This window comes from Canis aureus, chromosome 3 (genome assembly GCF_053574225.1).
Source record: "Canis aureus isolate CA01 chromosome 3, VMU_Caureus_v.1.0, whole genome shotgun sequence".
Taxonomy (NCBI): domain Eukaryota; kingdom Metazoa; phylum Chordata; class Mammalia; order Carnivora; family Canidae; genus Canis; species Canis aureus.
In genome coordinates this window covers 40368266-40391093 of record NC_135613.1, presented here as the reverse complement: position 1 = coordinate 40391093, position 22828 = coordinate 40368266, and the positions used below count along the sequence as shown (strand labels likewise).

The window sequence follows — 22828 nt, the reverse complement described above, 5'->3', positions numbered from 1 at the left end:
TAGAGCATCACAGACCTCCACATCGTAGGCTCAATAAATATTGATGACTGCCTGAGAGGAGAAGATGAAAGTGTAAGACGCACTTACAGGGATCAACAAGGATAATCCTATAGCCTAGGGAGCCAAGTGCATACGTTGAGGGTAGGAGAGGCAGCAAGTACTTGTGCTAGATGATAGCAATAGTGGATGATACGGCCAAAATTTGATTAAATAATTTTGACAATATTCTGTAAGTAGCAGTAAGTCCTGAGTCATAATTTAATATATCATTGTCAGAGAATATTTCTATAGCTTATTATCTATTTTTATTAGTCAGACATGGCTCTTGTTCAATTTGTGATCTTAACTAAACGTCCATGAATTTATCCAAAGAAACATCTGGTGAATACCTATTCTGTTCCAGGCAGTATGGGAGGCATCAAGGTGCACCTCTTTGAAGGTCAAGAATAGGGACAATTATCATCCAACAGGATATGACTCTGTTAATGGAAGCAGGTTCTGAGGACACAAAGTCTAGGGAGGGTTGGGGAAAGCTTCCTGGAAGAGCAGTGATGGTTTATATAATCCCTAATGACCAGAATGTGGCATGGTCTCTTTGTGCCTTTAAGAATAACAATACAGTGACAACAGCTAGTGTTTGCTGAGAACTCACTGTGTGCCAGCTACTCTTCTCAGCCTTTTCATGTGTTCTTGCTCCTCTAATCTTCAAAGTGCCATGAAGTAGGTACTGTTATGTCCTCATTTGACAGATAAAGGAACCAAGCCACAGACAGACTGAGCAACTAAGTCAAGATCACACAAAGAGTCATGGGTAGAGATGGGATTTCAAATCAAGCCATCTAACTGAAGAACCCATGTTCTTAACTGTGGCACTACCTTTAATTGCATGAATAAGAATACCTATTTCAGAGGCCCAGGCATTGGGGAAGGGCTCAGGAGATGATGGTAAGATTATGAGAACTAGTATCGACATCAATATATATATACACAAATCCCTGATCCACAGATCTAACTACAGATTTTTTTCCCCACCAGATGATGGACCCAGTAGATTCTACCCAAACTGAAATTCAGTTTGATACTCAAAGGGAAGTGTTCTCACCAAACAACACTGTGGGAAGGTTATTTCTTCCATATCAATATCACTAAAACTACAATCTCTCAAAACAATTTGTATCCTTCAACACCTCTTCTCTTCTACCTCTTCCCCATATATATGGTTTTGATCCATCCTTGCACTTTCTACTTAATTGACCGTATTTTTTGTTCCTATGTGAAAACTTAAAGCTCTATTAGCTTAAGAGTGAAAGCTGTGACTGAACACTGGGGGGAACAGAATTATTAAGAAGGTTTTATTTTTTAGTTTATCAAATGAAACCTGTATAGAATTCATCTTATTATAAAGAAATCCCAATTTAAAAATTTTTTTTTCAAATCAAAATGTTGGGGATGGGGGTCAGCAGTGAATTACAGAATGCCACTCAGAACCACAATCTGGAAACTCATCTTGCATTGCCAATCAAGTCAGGTAATAAAGGACTGTTATAAAGAACAACCTTGGTAATACTGACACCTGTTTTTCATCTGAGACCTCATTAAGATATGTAGACACTGCACTTACAAAGGTCTGGTATAGACAAAAGATGAGGGGGGAATTACAAATCTCTTGGTTGGCCATGGCCCCATCTCCATGAACTCTACTTTCCAACACCCAAAGTATAAGCCAACTGTGTACCTACAGTTGTGCTGTGACTCAATACTCCCAAATGCACAGAACTGGGCTAGTCATTGTCAGATATTTATTAGCGTGCCAATGATATAAGGAGTACAGATGTTGCTGCACAGAACAGATAATAGATGTCTCTCCACATCTTGATGACAGCCAACCTCTAGACAGAAGTGGGCAACTTCTTTTCCCCACTGAGTAAAAATATTCATCTAAGAGGTGGGCAGCATGAAAGAGCCTAGGTCTTGCTCCCAAGCAGACATGCACTCCCATCCAAATTCTTTCTACTTAATGGCTGAGGATCTTGGACAAACTATGTAACCACTTTGGTCCTCGATTTCTTAATCTATTGCTGGAGTGGAGAATTAAATGAAATCATGCACAAACCCAAGCATGGTACCTCATAAAGGCTGTGGTGTGGAAAACCAATGTAGTGGGCACCATTTCCTAATACCTCTGATGCTATGTTTTGGGACCTAAGATGTTCATGGTGATTACAAAGGCCTCTTTGCCATGTAGAGGGCCTTCAAGCATCAGAGAGGTTGCTCTGTGATTTCATAATGCTAGAATTCTGCCAGCAGTGGATTTTCATAGAATATTCAAGCATTAACAGTTAAGACCACATAGCCCAATAATTTGGAGAAAGCTCTATATGTGTTTGCTAACTGGGTTAATGAACTATTGATGCCACAAGATATGTACACTTTGCTTATTCAATGGAATGGAATGCACGTTAGTTCTTCCTTTACCTGAATTTAATGGTTCTCAGTTGGGAGTCATTGGGCCTTCAGGTGATATACTTGGCAATGTTTCGATATATTTTTGGTGGTCAAACTGTGGAGGGGTGCTCCAGGCATCTAGTGGCAGCAGCCACGGTGCTGCTAAACATCTCATTAATGCACAGGACAGTGAAGGAAGATGATGTGAAGACAGATGAAGGAAGCAGCCGCCCAAAGTATAAGTAGTGCTGAGGCTGAGAAGCAGCGACTGAAATTTTACTCAACTCCAGCACAGTATGCATATTTTTTCAGAAAATGCAATGCAATACTAACCGAACACCTACTGTTCATCCATTTATTCCACGGAAATGGAGAGCCTGCAGTTTGCCAGGATTGTGTGAGTTCTGGGGATACAGAGAAGAAGACCAGGCACCTGCCCACCAGGCACTTATACGGGCACAGAACAGTGGGAACATCATGCAGCGGATCACTCCCAGGATGGAGTCATGTATTTTAAAGGCAATGCCAGCACAGAGGAAGTAGCCCCTAAAAATATATGGGGGTGTTTGGAAGGCTTCAGAGGCGGGGACACTTGTTTTGTCTATTGAAGGAGGTACAGGAGATTCAGGGGAAGGAAGGAAGGAAGGAAGAAAGGATAGGAGAGAGAGCGGGAGGTGGGAGTGCAGGGGAGGGGAGGAGAAAGAGGAAAGGAGAAAAAAGAGGAAGGAAAGAGAGCAGGTGGCTCAAATGCTGATGAGGGCTGTAACTAGGAGCTGGAAATGCTGATGTGACTGAAGAGTCTGGGGGCCCTTACTTCATGGGGACACTCGCGGCATCTTGGGCAGAATAAATCTTTATCAAGCAGGACTATCCAGAGCATTACAAGATACCTAGCATCTCTAACTCCCCCTTCATGTATCCCCCATACACACTAAAAGGCAGTAAGACACTTCCTCCCCAGGAATCTTGACAAAGAGGGCAGCCTCCACTGACTTCTGATACCAAAAGTAGCAAGCACTGCCGCTCCATCTAAGCTTGGTTGAAGCACTGCACAGCTCCTGAGGGGTAGCAGGCTCATAGTAATGTAATCAGACAGAAGGTAAAAATGACAGTTCTAACTGGAAGGAGGTGGAGCTGCTCCATTTCCAGTGGTCTTTTCCTATTGTTGCACCATGATCGCATACTTGCTGCAACAGACCTGTTAAAGTCTAATACTGCATCTATACTACCAGATAATGTGGCCACCAGCCCAGCACAGGAAAGAGGTTTCCAAAACACAAGGATGTGCTGAATTGATTAACATTTCACCCAAGACACATCTTGACTGAGCAACTCCAACTGGGTCTTCCTTTGTAAAACATCTCTGCCATGGTAAAGCTCTCTAGGTATTCTTATGTATTCCAAGCAGCTCTGCGAAGGGAAATTCAAGTACTTATTTGAAAACAGGCTTCTGCTTTATTAAAAAATAAAAGGGAAGCAATTGCTTCTATTTTGTGCAGTCATTCTACAAAACAGAAGAGAAGAAGGAAGCATTCACTTAAATTTCTATGCTTTGAAAGTTCTTTTACTCCCTGAACTCGGGGGAACTTCTAACCAAGTCTTTAGGTATGTAAACTCTCGTGTGAATTTTCCTGTTTTTCTCTCTCATGGTTGAAAAAGTTAAAAAAAAAAAAAAAGGCGGGGGGAGAAGGGAAAGAGAGAGAGAACATGCCCCGAAATGAGAAGATTTAAGTAAGGAAAAATCATAATATAGATTTGTGGGTCAGGAAGGTTTTATTTTGGTGAGGTCATAGGGAGAAGGTTTTCATTTTGCCAAAAATGAAAGATAATGGACATGGATACTGAAGAAGGAGATAAGGTTCCCAGATTCACAGGAGCAAACGTAGGGAACACGGCTCGGTGGTCTCTTTGTATCCAACTCTGGCAAAGCCCCTCAATATAGAGTTTTTGGTGCTAGGCTCCACATAGTCAACATGATGCACAGAGTATTAGAGATCAGCTGGAAATTACAGGAAAGACAGGAAAGATGAGGAAAACTCCATGGAGTGTGTAGAGAGAGATAATGCACACTTGGTATCTGTCTTTCCTGATGATTGTGCAAATGGAAATGGTTTGAGAGTCTGACCCTATAGCATGGATTACCAATGCAATGCGATGGATTCCTCATGGCTCCGGTAGCAATGCTGGATTTGAGGAGCTTTACATCAATACTGATTTTTGATCATTCAAAATAATTAGATGTGGGCCCCACTTGGAATCTAGCATAGAGTGTCACACCAGGCCTCCTTATTCCAGGCAGTAGCAAGAATGGCAGAAACACCAAAAATGATCATTTACTGGAGACTTAGTAGGTGCTTGATGCTAAAGCATACAGGAAAGATGTGAGCCAGGTGTTGACTTCTAGCTTCCTAACTGAGAAAACTAAGAAAGTTGAGGTGGTTTGCTTGAGGTCACACACTAAGTAAAGGACAAAGCCAGGATACAGTCCTAGATGATTTAAAGCCTACCCCTGTCCCATCAAGATACCTACTTCTTGATACCACAGCTTGCCTCCATGCAAAACTACAACCCCAGCTCACTAATACACGATGGCTCTATGTTACATGCAGCCGTTAAAGCATGACCTCAGATTATACACACCTGCGAAGGGAATCTTATCTCCTTCTTTTTATTTTATTTATTTTTTATTTTTTATTTTTTTTAAAGATTTTATTCATTTATTCATGAGACACACACACACACACACAGAGAGAGGCAGAGACACAGGCAGAGGGAGAAGCAGGCTCCATGCAGGGAGCCCGATGCGGGACTTGATCTGGGGACCCCAGGATCACCCCCTGGGCTGAAGGCGGCGATAAACTGCTGAGCCACCCAGGCTGCTCATCTCCTTCTTTTTAAAAATAAATCTTTGCTCTTTTCCTATAGTATAACACTCAGTAAGACCTCCAGCAATTTCCATTACTGACGATGACAATGTCCTATGCTTTTTTCCCCACTCATTTAGTCCTGTGACTCAAACACCGAAATGGCAACGTATATGAGAAACTGCATTCATGTGTTGTTTTTTTTTAAGATTTTATTTATTTATTCATGAGAGAGAGGGAGAGAGAGGCAGAGACACAGGCAGAGGGAGAACCAGGCTCCATGCAAGAAGTAGATGTGGGACTTGATCCAGGGACTCCAAGATCAAGCCCTGGGCCAAAGGCAGATGCTTAACCACTGAGCCACCCAGACATCCCACACTCATTGTTTTGTAAAGGACTGTCACCACCCCCTGCTTTCTACCATCACTAGCAAGAAAATGTGACTTCCTTCATCTCTGTCCCCCTCTGCAACATTCCTATAGAAATAACCTGGTTGCTATTGCATTCTTCCAGCTGAAAAATTTAAAGCCAATAAATTCCAAGTACCACTAGGTTATTCTGTTAGACTTGTCCTTCATCCGGTTCAGCTACAGAAGGGGATAATGATCTGTCATAAAGGTAAATTCATTACCACAAGATAATATCATCTTCCTCCTACTGCCTCTTTCCACAGCAAGGCACGCTCTCCCTGTGATGCTGTATCTCCATTCTCCAGGGAGTACTTCACTGCTGACATAATAATAATAACAACAACAACAACTTACATTTAGAGGGAAGACAAGACTGCCTATATTTCCTAACTCCTGACAAAGAATAGCTCCCAGTTCTACTTCTGATGCATCAGCTATTACCACAAAAGGCTTGGGAAAATCTGGAATCTTTAAAGATGCCTGCAAATGAAACTGCTAAGGGTTCGTAAAAGTTTAGCTATCACAAACAGGTGACTCAACTGCCAACTCCACTGTATGGGCAAACACTCCCATTGGTATTACCCCAGAGCAACTCGGTAAAAGCACAAAAAGGAAACAGGATCAGACCTGCATACTGGAAATGATTCTTTATAGATCACAGCCAATTCACTTGATCACTCAACACACTTATCCAGGTGACTGATTTTCATCATGTTTTTTTTTTTTAATCACATTTTCTGGTGTTGGATGGCGGTGTGGTTATTATAAAATGCACTGATCCTTCTGTGCACACACCACCCACCAGAGGTTTTTCCTAAAGACAGTGCTTTTGTCTAAAATGGGTAATCCACGCTCCATGAGTCACCCTAATACTTTCTGAACTTCTGTGTGTATGGTAGTGTGCCAGATGTTGGTAGATGAAGAGGAGATGAGTTGGAAAAGGATGATGCCCAGAAAGACACACTAGGAGGGGAATACTTCCTGAACGTTAGCCCTAGGATGACTTTTCTTATAGTCCAGGGGTTTTGTATAACTTGACATGACACAGAAGACAATACTCGGCTGTGTATGGACTTGCTGATCCTATGGGACAATGCCTCCAGGACTCCCAGACCAAAATGTGGGCACTATGTTTGTGAGGTTGGGTGGGGCCAGCAAAGAACCTCCACAGACCAGGTGATTCAGAGAACAAGATCATTGTGTAGGTAACCTGAGTAATCAATAATGCCAAGTGGTAAAGAAGAGGTGGATGACAGGGAGAAAACATTTTAGAAACAACAGCTGAGGGAAAAAAGAAATTCTACACCAAATCTCATAGTTTCTATTCAAGAACAATTCCAGGGTGTAAGAGTGAAAGAGTCAAAAGGCAGGCAGGCAGAGAGCCAGAGAACTGAGAGAAGCAAAAAGGTTGAGTAATAAGTCCCTAAAAACCATCAGAAGATAGTTTCTTGCTCATAGAAAGACAGTCCTTTCGAGCCAGGCTGGAGTACCCATACCCCTTTAACAAATTAAGCCTCACAGTCTGCATCTGCTAAACACAATCAATGCTGCCCATTTGAGCATTAAGTATTAAGAGGGTAGGCCCCAAAGGGATGGTGGTGGTGGTCCTTGTCATTCCCATCCATTGGAGGAGCAGGTCACACAGGACTCAGCCCCAGGATGTGCAGAAGGAATCCTGGTCCTCGTGTGCTCTCATGGGGACTGGTAGAAACTGTCCAGGTTCTCAGCTAAGAGGTCTGCATGGATATCATATTTCATGAGTCTACATGGCACAGACACCACACTTAAGAAGTCTCCAAAGTCTAACTTGCAACCTCTCCGATACCTGTCTTGCTGTTTTCTGTGGCCCCTCAGAACTGTAGACTTCTGCAGCACCAGTCAGTGGCCCTCCTGTGTGTCATGGAGGTTCCAAAAGGGACATCTGCCCTGATGGTTGCCTTGGGGTTACTCTCTGCCCTGCTAAGCAGTCTCATGGCCTTCTGATTCTTCCCACCTTGCCATTTTTTCCTCATTTCCCTCTTTTTTTTATGTTGCCTCTTCTGGTTCTCTATCTTAAACACCTCTCCCTCCCAATTTCCACTATATTTCTACTTTCTACCTGTCTTCTCTTCCTCCTCCCTCCTTCACAGCGGTTATGGCTCCGCTCTCTCCCACATCCACTATGTACTTCAACATCCATGGCATTTCCATGGTTTCCCCCTTTCCCTAGTTGTACACTATACCATTTTTGTGTAAGGGACCACGAAATGTTGGATTTGAAAAGTCGATGGAAACTTACTTAAATTTCATTGTGATAAGAATGACAGCTACCACTGAGATTTGATGAGTATGCTCCCTCAACCCCTGCAAGCAGACAAGCACCACTGTGACTCCCATTTGCAGATGAGACTAAGGGACCAGGCCCAAGTTGCACAGTTATTCATTGGAGGCTGGTGGCTCCAAGCTCAAACTTCTTTCTCCTTGCTGCTCCCCTCATTTTGTGTATCAGGAAGGAAGCAAAGGCGATGTCACCTTTCAGTTCCCTCTTTCCTTATTTGACCCTCACAGATGTGGGTTGTCCCAGTGAGCCTGTGCAGGCACCCTAAACAACACTTCTTTTGAGAAGCTGGGAATTTCCACCTTTCCCGTCCTACCAAGGATCAGCTCGTAGACACAGTGGCAAGAAGCTGAAGGCCAAGTTTGGGTTCCCTCCCACCCACCATCCTCACTGGCATCTCCACTGGCACCTTAACGATCTCTTTACAAAGTTCCAGTTCCTAGGCAGAGCCTTGTCAGCTCTTTCGGAAGAGTTCTCAACTCTGAGCTCCCCCATCTTTTCTATCCTTTTCAGAAACTTGTTGACTAGCAGCTCTGTGAAGGGAAACTCAAATACTTACCAAAGCTAAAGATTTAGCCAAAGGAATTTTAGGTTGAACACAACTCACACTTAGAAAGTTTGTCTTTAGAGGACAACCTCAAAGAGACTCGGAATGGAGAGAGAACACAGCTTAGTGATATCAACATGATCTCCTATCTGGATTGCTGTGGTAGGGCCTTAATCGGTGTCCCTTCCTCTGTCCTTGTCCCCTACACTGTACTCTCGCGAGCATAGAGACCTCTCTCTTGTACTCACAACACGCCAACAACAGCCATGCAACTGGTGGGAAAAGCCAGACTCTTACAACAGACCCAGTGGATCTCAGAGTGTGATCCCTGGACTAGCAGCATCAGCATCATCTGGAACCTTGGGAGAAATACAAACTTCTGAATCAGAAACAGAAGGAGAAGTGTTCCATAGTGTGTTTTAGCAAGACTTCCAAGGGGCGCCAGGGTGGCTCATTTGGTTGAGCATCCCGCTCTTGATTTTGGCTCAGGCCATGGTCTCAGGGTTGTGAGATCGAGCCTGTGTTGCTCTCCGCACTCAGCGGAGCATCTGATTGAGATTCTCTCTCCCTCTCCTTCTCCCTCTGCCCCTCCCCCCTGCTTGTGTGCGCACGCTCTCTCTCTCTCTCTAAACAAATAAAATCTTTAATAAGACTTCTAAGTGATTCTGGTGCAGTTAAAGTTTGAGAACCATGGTCCTGCATGAACTGTGCCTCTGTCCAGCCCTTCTGTGCTCCTCCTCTCTCACTGCACCCCATCTACCCTACTCTTCCCCCATATATCTGCACGTCCTACTCCCTCACCTCCTTCAGGGCTTTGCTCAAATGTTAACTTCTCAGTTAACGCATCTGTGGCCATCTTTTTCAGAATACAACCTACCCCTGACTCCCCCTTTATCTTCCTTTTCTTCATTTTTCTCCACACTACTTCTCACCATCTGGCACACTACATTATATTTTGATTCTCTGTCTCCATTAATTAGAATGGAAGATCCTTGGCGGGCAGGGAGTTTAGGTGCTTTATTCACTGATGTAGCCTCTGTAGCTAGAAAAGTCTCTGTCACAAAGTAAGTGCTCAATATTTCTTGAGTGTTGAAGGAAGGAATGATTATGTTCTGGTGCTTAGTAGCCATTGACTTGTATAAGGCATCTGACATCTCTGAGCCTCAGTCTACTCATCGATAAAAAGATAGTTTAGGAAAATGAAAAGTATACATAGTGCTCAGCTCATTTTAGTCACTCAATGGTAGCAACTGTGATCATCAGAATAAACTTTTTTAAAAAAATATTTGTTTATTTTAGAAAGAAAGAGTGAGAGTGTGGGGGCAGGGAGGGGTAAAGAGAGAGGGAGAGAATCTCAAGGAGACTCTGTACTGAACATGGAGCCTGACGCAGGGCTCGATCTCATGACCCTAAGATCATGACCTGAGCAGAAATCAAGAGTCAGACACTTAATCAACTGCGCCACCAAGGCGCCCCAGAAAAAACTTATTTCAATATCACTAGAAACAAATGAAGAGTAACGGCTTGAAGTTTCAAAAATATTTTTAAAGTTTGGAGAACATTTGGGAGTGGGTAGTGAGTGTACTAAAGATATATCCCCCTTTCCAGGAACATGTTTTTGGGGCAAAGCATAATCTTCCTATGCTGACATGGGTTTCTCAAAAGGCAGCATTTTTTGATGAATTAAAATAACTAAGGAATTATAAACATAGAGCTTAATTAATCTTCCAAAAACAAAATATGGATTGAATAGGAAACACATTGAAAACTTAGGTTTGTTTGTAGATGTTTTTTCCAAAATATTGCAATAAAATGTTTGGGAACATCTAATAAGACTATTACGTAGCTAGATTTTCCTGCCCCCAAACTAATTTGATTACAAGATAGGTCACAAGGCCTGCATATTTGATTTTTGATGCGTCCATTCTAATTGTTACTATGGATGAAGACTAAACACAAAAAAATAAAACATCCTGTTGGGGAATGATCAACTCAACACACACCACATGTTTTTTCTTCTGTCATTAGTCTAAGGGGGTTTCCAAAAAGACAAAATTCTTAGAAACTAAGTTTTCCCTCGTCATTGCTGCATATTCCCACTTAGGCACTGTCCCGGGACCTCCCAGCTGCTCTCTGGTGACATCAGTTTGAGGTGACGTACTAAAAAATGACCACAGCTAGGAGCTGGGCATTTGGAGAACAAAACCCTCTTTTTGTTCTGTTATGCTTAAAAGTTCAATATCAGGATATACAAACTCAACAATTTAATACTCCTGAATCCCATGTGGTTTTTACTATGAACAAAAGACCTTTCTAGACTTCCCATCCCAAGCATCCAACACTAGCCCACACCTCTCTGCAATGGATGGACAGGGTCAAAAGAGAAACTGATCACTGTATGGGGGAATGGCAGTTGTCAAAACACATACCTTCACACCTACCACACTCTCCCTTGTGTGAATAACCCTTCTGGTCCTTAGCAACAGTAGCATGTTCATGTAATATTGTAAATGTTTCAGAAAGTTCTCTTTCAAGTTAAAAATAGATCTGCCCTATGACACAGCAATTGCACTGCTGGGGATTTACCCCAAAGATACAGATGCAGCAAGATGCCGGGACACCTGCACCCCGATGTTTATAGCAGCAATGTCCACAATAGCCAAACTGTGGAAGGAGCCTTGGTGTCCATCGAAAGATGAATGGATAAAGAAGATGTGGTTTATGTATACAATGGAATATTACTCAGCCATTAGAATGACAAATACCCACCATTTGCTTTGACGTGGATGGAACTGGAGGGTATTATGCTGAGTGAAGTAAGTCAATCGGAAAAGGACAAACATTATATGGTCTCATTCATTTGGGGAACGTAAAAAATAGTGAAAGGGAATAAAGGAGAAAGGAGAAAAAATGAGTGGGAAATATCAGAGAGGGAGACAGAACATGAGACTTCTAACTCTGGGAAACAAACAAGGGGTGGTGAAAGGGGAGGTGGGCGGGGGGGGCTGTGACTGGGTGACGAGCACTGAGGGGGGCACTTGATGGGATGAGCACTGGGTGTTATTCTATATGTTGGCAAATTGAACACCAATAAAAAATAAATTTATTATTTAAAAAAAAAGAAAGTTCTCTTTCAGACAAAAGTTATGGGTGGAACTCAAAGAAAAGGTGACTAGGCCAGGAGAGGCTGAGGACTGCCAACAAGCACCTTTGGAAGAAGCACTGGTGTTTGCTTACAATTGTAGGTGAGCTGGCCTCAACAGAACATACCTTTTCACCAACCCCCTTCCCCAAAGAACCCAAAGTTCTTTCCACTTGGGGAAAGTGCTTTCAGACAACAATCTGATATCAATCATTTCTATTTGGAAAAGAATTAAATCAGCATGTTTTCACTCTCTCTCTAAAGGCTCTGCATTCTAAATCATGTTTCTCTTTAGCCAACAACAGATTTTATTCACTGCTAACTAGATCTTCAAGCCATTGGGAAGATACTACAGACGGAATTTTTGAAAATAATCACAAGGGCAAATACCTGTTCTCCCTTTACCCCAGCAAGACCTTTCCTAAAAAGCACAGTTTCTGCCTGTGAGGCCAACTCTGCTTGTCTACTGTGTAAAGTATATGGATCCAGTCTCTAAGCAAGTATTGGTTATTTAAAAAAAAAAATCAATGGGAATTGTTTATGGCTCAGCTTTAATCAAAAGTCTAGCTGTGAGAAATATCTAAAATCATTTGAAGGCTATGAGATCTACCTCCTTGTGTAGACTTTGTAAAGATCATCATGTAAATTTCTCTTTTATAAATTTCTTGATGGATTGGAAGCAAATTACCTTCATGGGTCACTCAAAATTATTTTTATTGAGTTACACATTTGCATTAGGCTCTCAGCTTCTAGTTAGTAGGCCCTTAAAAGAAGCTATCTTAACAAATCCTCTACTGCATCAACTTTAATGGCTTTGAATGTCACTGGAGCAACTCCGTGTCCCCCTGTTGGAAGTTCTACATGGAAATATCAGAACTGTGTGCCAGGTAACACTTTCTCTCTTTGAGGAATTGCTGTGTATCATGTTATGGGTAGTAAGAATCACATAATTAGTCCTGTATATTTCTCTTTTTCCTTTGGCTGCCAGGAAATACAGAACCAAACATATCTCAATGTTATTAACTATGTAGATCTATATTGTAGAATCTTTGTTCAAGTTTTTTCTCTGATTTTGCCTTTCTGCTATTTTAATTTATATTTTTCCCAACCCTCATTTTTAAAACTTGTTTATATTTTCCATTTTACTGTACTTATTCTTTATAAGCCATTTGATTTTTCCAAAATGGAGCTATTATATATACACAGATTACATACATACAAACTATGCACACACGCATACACACACGCCTTTATGTCAGCCTGGTAATTAGAAAGATTTCTTTTTTCTTTTCTTTTCTTTTCTCTTTTCTTTTCTTTTTTCTTTTTTCTTTTCTTTCTTTTCTCTTCTCTTTTCTTTCTTTTTTTCTTTCTTTCTTTCTTTTTTAAAAAAGATTTTATTTATTTATTTATTCGAGAGAGAGAGAGAGAGAGAGGCACAGAGACACAGGCAGAGGGAGAAGCAGGCTCCATGCAGGGAGCCTGACATGGGACTCGATCTCGGGGTCCCAGGATCACACCCTGGGCCAAAGGCAGGTGTTAAACTGCTGAACCACCCAGGGATCCCCTTATTTTTTATTTAGATTTTATTTATTTATTTGACAGAGAGAGAGCACAAGCAGGGGGAGCTGCAGAGGAAGAAGGAGAAGTAAGCTCCCCGCCGAGCAGGGAGCCCAATGCGGGGCTCCATTCCAGGACTCAGATCATGACCTGAGCTGAAGGCAGATGCTTAACCAACTGAATCACCCAGGCACCTCTAGTTTTTCTTTTTTTAAAGATTTATTATTTATTTATTTGAGAGAGAGAGAGAGCGCGCACAAGCAGGGGGAGGGGCAGAGAGAGAGGGACAGAATCTCAAGCAGACTTCCCACTGAGTGTGGAGCCCTATGGGGGGCCCCATGTACAGTTCGATCTCATGACCCTGAGATCATGACCTGAGCAGAAATCAAGAGGCAGATATTTAACCCACTGAGCCACCCAGGCACCCCAGAAAGATCACAATTTAATAGTATATTTATTTTCATGGGAAAGAACTATTACATGAAACAGAAATAAAATTGGTTGTACTGGATCATTCACTGTAGAGAAATTATTGTAACACATTCTATAAATCTCTGTGAGCTAACTACTAATATACAGAAATAGTTGTATTACATTTCAATATCATTTTCTATAATATTATTTTACCAAGTACAAATGAGGATTTAGACTTCATGGACTCTAATTTTTCATGGCCTTGTTCTCCAAAATTTTAGACATGTGTCAGTTTTTTACAATTCACTATATTTATTACTCATGCTCCAGTGAATTGGGGAGAGACCGATTTGAATATCATGTAATTATACTTAGAAGAAGATAGGCAAGAAGATAATGCATAGGAAAGTGTTCTGCAAAACTCCAAGGGATAATACAAATGTTAGCTATTATTACCATTGCCCATAATCATATAAAACATGATTATCAGAGATGCACCAGATCTTCTCATGAATTCAAGTTGTCCTGTGTGTTCCTTCACTGGGTCTCTACAAAATAAGGATACTCAAGAAAACCCTCAGCTATTTGAACACTCTTCAGTCTCATGAGACTGGGACTTAATATCTAACTTTTAAATAGTCTCCCTATAAAACAGAAGAAAAAACCCAAGAGATGAGAGATATTTTTAGCAGAGTTATTTGCCTGTTTTTTTCTTTTCTTTCTGGTTATTAAATACAACCGAGCTATTCCCTAATAATCCAGGAAGCACAGAACTAAGACATTAACCAGCCTGTGTTCCAAATTCAAAGGAGGTTAAAAACACAGCATTGTAATACAAACACAGCTTATAAGTACAGCGTGTGTACCTACTGTTCTGCCATTTAAACTTTGAGTAGCTGTACAAACAAGTCTATCTTGAGGAAACAGACTGGGTAATTTTCCATTTGGACTGTTTGAAATTTCACCAAGCGCCTCAAACTTGCAGAAGTCTGTGCTGCCAGACATTCTCTTCAAATTTGTTATCTCTCCTTCTCCCCATTAAGAGTTCCCTTTAACAAAAATGCTTTTCTTAAAGGTTGTGCTTTAAGTAAAAAAAAAAAAAACCAAAAAAAAAAAAAAACCAACAACTTTAATTTTTACAGACACAGAGATTAAATTTAAAAGAAAAATTAAAGAGGTAACACCCTAGTTTTGGAACATAGGTTAATCTCTTCTCCATAGCCTAAGACAGAGCCAGGTCAAGCTGTCATACTCTTATGTCTTTTCAAAGTTCAGAAAAGAATTTCAAAGATCTAAATAGAAGGTAAAATATGAATCAATGAAAAGATCAAGATGCAAAATTGCTATGGTAGCGGCAGTAAATGCTAACAGCGATGTGAGGGATCTTTAGAGCCTTTTGAGAAAGGATGGAACCATGTAAGGAAAACTTTAGCACTTAGTACATAACTAGAGAAGACTATCTTCTCTTAGCTTCTATAAACCCACTGGATGAAAAATAGCTCTATTAGAAATTATCTTAGATACGCATGAAAGTCCAATTTTCTAAGCCTTAGATCTCCAAATCTGCAAAATGCCTCTTCTACAAATAGAAGTCGGCACTCACCTAGAGTGCTTTTTATAGGAAAGGAAATAGTTGGGATCTTCTTTTCAAATTAATGCACCCACTCTGAACAGAGGGATTTTTCCCTCAGTGTGTTATAAGTTATCAATAACTAAAATAAACTCCAGTTCATTTATGATGGGAGATGAGGGTATTCGTGCATCTGCCAACCTGTGCGCGCTGCCCTTGCCCATGCAGCTTGCAGTCATGACCTCTGGCAAGGCACACATCGGAAAGCCCATTGCGCCTTTCCAGGTCACTGCTGTGGTGGACAGCATCTTCAAGGAGGCGAAGCTTTGCAACTACAAAGGGAAATACTTGGTCCCCTTTTTCTACCCGTTGGACATCACCTTCGTCTGCCCAACGGAGATTACTGGCTTTAGCGAGCATGCCAAAGACTTCCGCAAGCTGCGCTGTGAGATGCTGGGGTCTCCGTGGACTCTCAGTTCACCCACCTGCTTGGATCAACACTCCCAGGAAGGACGGAGGCCCCCTGAACATCCCCTGCTGGCTGCGTAACTAGAAGTTTATCCGAAGATTATGGTGTGCTGAAGGAAGATGAGGGCATTGCCTACAGGGGCCTCTTTATCATCGATGGCAAGGTGTCCCTCTCCAGATCACTGTCAATGATTTGTCTGTGGGGCACTCTGTGGATGAAGTTCTGCAACTGATTCAGGCCTTGCAGTACACGGATGAGCACAGGGAAGTCTACCCGCCTGGCTGGAAGCCAGGCAGTGACACAATCAAGCCTAACATGGACGACAGCAAAGAATACTTCTCCAAACACAACTAGACTGCAGACAGGCGGAAAGCTGTCGGCCCCCACCTACGCCCCTACCTGGATACCCCATGCTGACCCAGGAAAGGCCAGACTTGCCCCCTTAAAACTTCATAGTCCATGACCCTGGAGGGCTTGGTCAAGGCCTTCTCATTCTCCCAGTTGGGAGCTGATGAATGGTGAGCCCTTCCCTAGAGCCCATCTAGCTGGGCGCAGGCCAAAAGGTAACGAATAAAGTATTAGGACAGATTAAAAAAAAAGATGGGAGATGAGGTGTCAAAATATTTTTGAAAATTAGTAGTTTCCATTTTTGAGGGGCACTAGCTAGATGCCAAGAGCACTGCGCTAAATGCCTTTTATGCATGATCTCATTTAAGCTCTTAACAACTATGAGGTAGGCACTATCTTTATTCTGGTTTACAGAAAAGGAAATCAAGGCTCAGGGAAGAATAGTTACTTATTCAAGGTCACAGCTACTTAACAACCAAGCCAGCAGTGAAACCCAGTTTTCTGGGTTCCTAATCCGATACTGTCTTCAACATTCTGGGGTGGGATTAAGACATGAACTCTAATGACAGTGAGAGTCTGCCATGTGTGTGAACTGATAGCATCTTTGATTTATGTTGCAAGGAGAACCGAAAAGGTAAAGCTAAAACATGAAGGTCATACTTGTGCACACTGTGCCTTCCTGTCATCCCCCATTTTCACCTTTTGCAAGCCATACCAGACTATTTGGTTCTTTTCCAAGCTCACCATAAAGTTTTAGATCACACAGAGCCTGTGGGGGCTATTTCTACTGATTTGGAATGTGCCTCACTCTTCTCTGCTGGGGTGAAATCCAACTCTCCATTCCCTGTCCCTGAAGTCTGAATTAAAGCATTCTCTCTACTATCTTCTCAGGAGACTTTGTTTTGTTCTTAGAGCATGTAGCATATCTACCCTATATTATTATTAGAGGCATATACGCCCATCACCTGCAGAAAAAAAGCATGTCTCTTAAAGGACTGCACCCAAACCATCTTTGTATCATCCATATACCTCACACAGCACCCTGAATGCAGCAGGCACTCAATCAATGTTTCGTGTATAGTTAAAATAGGACACTTACAGTCTACTACTACAACATTTATATCAAAGAAAGGACTATTCCCAAAGGAAGTAGGAAGTATTTTTGCTCACTCTTCTTTTTGAAAGGATTTTTCAGACAGGCTATCGCCATTCCAAGGAAGGTAATGGGGCTATTTTTCTGTTTAGGAACCAGTGGTTTAAGTAATGTAAGCTATGGATCAGTGGTTTGCAATGATGGGGCTGATCGAAAGACAATCACACTCAGCACTGCTAAGGTTAATGGCACTGCCTCTGATAGGGGAAATATCACAGTGGAAGATAGGGAAGAAACCAATAAAAACATTTACACACACCTTTAATGGTATGCAGCGTAGAACCCACTTAAATGAATCCCAACTAATGAAAACATCTTGAAAAGAGAGTGATTTTTAGAGAAACCTTTTATCTACAGGTCTTATATTTATAGAGCAAACCTTTTAGATGAATACAGGGTAAAAAAAGAATTAAACGAGTAATTGTTGTGACTCATTGTGGTTCATATAACTTGCATCAGGCCAGTGAAATGAATGAACCATTTAACAAAGAAGGCTCTTCTCTACCAATTTATGTCATATATGTCAGATTATAAATAGCCTCCTCGGTAGGCACCACAAAGCAAAAAACAAGGTCTTGGGAATGACTGACTCTTGCTTGTCCTGCTGTACCTCTACGTGGGCACGGTTTCAGACTTTTCTGAGAAGAGTGGCTGAACAAATTTGGTTCCACCAGAAAAGTGCATAAAAAGGCAAACATACCATAGCCCTCCCAATATATATTGGACATATGCTTTGAAACTTACTATCTTTTCCTTTTTTTTTTTTTTTTAGATTTTATTTATTTATTTATTCATGAGAGACAGAGAGAGAGAGAAAGAGGTAGAGACACAGGCAGAGGGAGAAGCAGGCTTCACGCAGGGAGCCCGACGTGGGACTTGATCCTGGGTCTCCAGTCATGCCCTGGGCTGAAGGCGGCGCTAAACCACTGAGCCACCCGGGCTGCCCTATCTTTTTATTTTTTTTCTTTTTCTTTTTTAAAATGAGCTTTGATATCTTGAGGACACAAGTATTTGGTAGGCAGAGGTCATAATGGATAGAAATGGAGACTCAAAAGCAGAGGTAAGAGTTGGAATCAGAAGGTGCTCAAAACTTCTAAAACTGTAGACATAATCTGCCAAAGATTTAAATTCTATGCTTGATAGATCTTTCAGACCAGTGGCTTAAGAAAGAAGACACTAATATTTCCACTTAAGACCACTAAACACACATAAGAATTACTGGAAACAATCGTGTTCCTATAACCCTCACCATCTAGTGAAATACATCTTTTTGCCAAAACAATAAACATGCTGGGCTTGAGCCTATTTTGTCTCTAAGCTGACTGTCCCAGAAAAAGAAAAACTGAAATAAAAGCCAACTAAAAGTGTATCTGAATGTCACTGGAGTGAATATACTCAGTACAAACAAGAAAAATGGCTATAGATTCAAGGAAGTTTAAGAATGAGGTCAAACACTAATATGCTAACATCGTCTAAAGATTCCTTAAATGTATTCTGAATCAACTGGAATGTCATTATTAGAAATTGTGAGTTTCATTTATTTGTTTGAGCGATTTGAGGTAATTCTAGGTGCTTACATTTTTAAAAATTATCTTTGAAAATTTTAGAATTCTAGGTTAGCTTGGGAATAAAGGGAAAAAATGATAAATATGGAAAGAATACCTTTCAGTGTCCTTAGGACTCTGTGGGCATGGGAGAGAAGTTGTGGGCTAAACGGTAAAATATGCTTCCAGAGGTGAGGAACATTCATTTCCCATGCAACAGCTTTGTAACCGTATTCACCTGAAAACGAGTACTGTTAGGTTGACTGAAAAAAAGATGTGGAATATACTAATTTTGTCTCCTAGCATTTGTCTGGAGACCAGGGCTAGAAATGAAGGAATTCCTCATTCTATTTCTTAAAAAGTGTTTGCGGATATCTCATCATATCTTTTTTTTCTTTTTAAAGATTTTACTTATTTGAAAGAGAGACAGCACGCCAGAGAGAGAGCACAAGTGTGTGTGGGGGAGCGGTACAGAGGGAGAGAGAGAGAGAGGCAGACTCCCTGCAGAGCAGGGATCCTGATGCGGGCCTCAATCCCAGGACCCCGGGATCATGACCTGAGCCGAAGGCGGATGCTTAGCTGACTGAGCCACCCAGGCAACCCCTCATTATATCTTTACTAAATTCTAGGCAGCAAGAAGAGCAAGAATCAGTAGTCCCGTTTCATAGACGAAGAAGCTAAGGCACAGAGAGGTTAAGTACCCTTTCCCAAGTGCATCTGAATGTTTTAAAAGCATCTCACGGCCAGATAAGTGACAAAGTCAAGGCTCTGGCCTCGGTTTCCAATCCCTCTTTTACCCATGCACCTGTCGAAGTTCAAATTGGAGGGCCACCCTCTCTTCCTTTCAAAAAACAGTTCCTCCAGTAAGTGAAGTTATCAAACCCATCACCTTCCTCAAATTTTACCCACTTTCTAGATAGACCCTACAAGATCATGAAAAAGAAGAGTGAGCAAGAGAGACATCATGTCTTACATTTATGCTTTCCCATAAAGTATAGGTTACTTATTAGAATTATGAGTTGGCCTTTCTTTTCACATGTGTACTTGCTTACATGCTTACACAGAGCCTACTTCTATTTATTCTTGCGTTCCTTCCTTTTGCTCAGCCTCTTATGGCACAAAGATCTTTTCATGTCTAAGTCAGTTTTGCCACATAACCTGCATCTCTCACAGTTTGACTAGTCACACCTGGTTCTGACTCACATACCGTCTTCTGTTGGAGTGCTACACCTAGGAAAACCGACGACTACAGGCAGATGAGGACAGTGGTGGCGGCAAAAAGGGAAGACTATCAAATGTGCAGCCTGAACTCCTGCCACTCCTGGCCAAGACCTGGGGAAAAACTTTCCTCCCTCACTTGGCAGCAAACTTCCCATGTCTTGCCAGAAAAACCATCTTGCTGTGTTGCCTATATCACAGGCACACCTTCCCCCACCCCGATGTCATATGCACTCTCCCACCAGGTATCATAGGCACGCCCTCTCCCCCCAGTATCATATGCAAACCTCCCCCCCCCCACCAAGTATCATAGGCCCTCCCTCCCTGGTATCATAGGCACCCCCCTCCAGGTATCACAGTCCCCCCACCCCCCGGTATCATGAACACCCACCCCCGCCTCCAGGTATTATAGGCATACTTCCCACCCTCAATCCAGTAAGCAAAATTGCAAGCTGCTTGACTGGCCATCTAAGCACTGAACATAGGAAAATATGGGCTGGGAAATTCATGCTCTAAGCGGAGGCCCACTGAATACGGATGACATCACTTATGATCTCCCCTGGAGCAGGCTTTTATGGAGAGCTCATATTGCACACACACTACACAAGATAAACAGAGATGTTATAAGGCATGAGAGATGCATTTCGTTCTGCATTTACAACAAATGATTGTCGACACAGACTCCATGGCAGGCACTGTGCTACAGGAAAACCACAAAACAGTAAGTAAGAAAGAATAAACAGTCCTTGCCTTCACGGAGTTTACAATCTGCTTTATAATAGTACTGGCCTTTGCCGACACTCTTCAGAGAATCACATGCAAAAAGATGTGATATTAAAACTGCAATAATTCAATTCGGAATTCTAAATACGTGACTTGCCAATAAACTTCACAACTTGTTGGCAAATTAAAGGAAATGTTTCAATAGCCTTTCAAGTAGCTTTCCAATTCTGGTTTCTTTTGGGAGGAGAAGCAAGAAGGCAAAGAAAAGCAGAGTAATACTATAGGAGAAAGAAGGCAGGACAAGTGCTGGACCTCAAAGGCTTCAGTTCCACTGCTCATCGTGTTATTTCGGGCACATCACTGAACTTCTCTGGGCTCCAACAGTCCTGTAACTGATGCCTGGAACAGTGTCTGGCATACAGCAGATGTTTGCTAAATAAATGTTGATTGAGTGAGTGAATAGAATATGTGAAGATTTGGTGTGAATATTTCTGTAGTTCACAGTAAACATGAAGGAATTAGAGATAAGAACAGTCAAGTAACAGAAATTTCTGTAATGTGCTTATGTCCCAAATGAAACTTCACTCGTAAATAGTGTCAGAGTGGCTGAGTGCCAACAGGGAAATGTGGGACTGTGTCTGCCCGTTATACTCTCTTGCCATGTCCCTCAGGCTTGAATTTTTATAACAATCTAAACTCAACAAATGGATTTTCTCTGATTCCAACCCACTAGGCTAGTACCTTGGCTAGCAAATTCACCAGTGCCATGCTAAGCTTTCTTTTCAATATTTACGGAATATAAGGCAATTTTGGGTTTTAGCCTTGAGCGCGTCAGATTTTGACAGCTTAGAAATGTCATCCTTAGAGCAAGGACTTTTCACATTCACAGAGTTCTGGCTCTAACTATTCTCTAAATGCAAATGCAAATATCCTTGACCAGAAGACCTTGAGCATCATGTTCTAAGAATGTTAGTGAGATTACATGAAGTTCTTTTTAACTGTATTAGTTTCCACCCAACATCTACTCAATTGAATTAGAGTAAAGTGGGGGAAGGCCTATGTTCCAAAGGTGGATGCCAAAGAAGTCACACTTTAATTTTGTCTCCATCTCTCCTTTCTGGATGCTTTTCTGTTGACCAGTCAGCAAGCTTCATTCCAAGGAGAGTGCGCTATATGGCCGGCCAGTGAAGAATTAAATAGGATACAACTGGTGTATTAGACACTGGTCAGAAACACTCTGCCTCTGCCAAAGGGAGCCTTATGTGATGGGCCTAATGCTCTTTTTGCTTGACAAGGACCTTGTGTTTTCCCTCTCATATATAGCTAGTGAATCCCATTTATTAACCAAGCGTACTAGGGCTCAGTGGTTGAGCTTCTACCTTTGGCTCACATTGTGATCCGGGGGTCCTGGGATCCAGTCCCGCATTGGGCTCCCTGAGGGGAGCCTGCTTCTCTCTCTGCCTATGTTTCTGTCTCTCTCTCTCTCTCTCTCTCTCTCTCTCTGTGTCTCTCATGAATAAATAAATAAAATCTTTAAAAAAAAAAAAGAGTACTAGAATTCATTGATTAGGAAAATACACCGATGGTATTTTTTTAGCGATAAAGTGAACTCCCAAGAACATAAATTTGCAAAATTGAAGGAAATACGAGATAGTGAAACTCCTCTGTGTTTACAAGTTAACAAGAACAAAAAGAGGCTCAGAAAGAAGAGGGTAGGAGACAGAACAGGCTGCTGTGGTAATGTGGCACCGTGGCCTAAGTGGTTTTTAAGAGCAGAATTGTTTAAAATCAATGTCAAGTGGTTTGTGTGTTCTGAGATATAACCTAAGTGCTCCCTCCCCAACCCTGCCACCTTACAACTTCACCAAAGTCAACTACTTCCATAATTTCTATGTATGTAGTATAGAAGTATAATGAAGGGGGTGAATCCCACACCTGGGTGCAGGGCCTGGATAAGGCTATGGAGAAGCCTCAATTAACTCAGCAAATAAAGGAATCTACAGCTAGAAGGGGACTTGAGCCCGAAAGCCCTCTCCAAAATGTTAAAAAATCCTGTGGTAGACATTAGATTTCTTCAGTGTGCGGGACAGAGGTCTCGAGCTAATTC

The 22828-nt window shown here is 41.8% G+C and overlaps 1 protein-coding gene and 1 pseudogene across 10 annotated transcripts in view; one reads left to right on the top strand and one right to left on the bottom strand.

Annotated features, from left to right (window-relative positions):
- Positions 1–22828, bottom strand: part of NFIA (nuclear factor I A) — a 373107-nt gene that overhangs the window by 142796 nt on the left and 207483 nt on the right. The window lies entirely within an intron of this gene.
- LOC144310702 (peroxiredoxin-2 pseudogene) lies at positions 15407–16213 on the top strand (annotated as a pseudogene).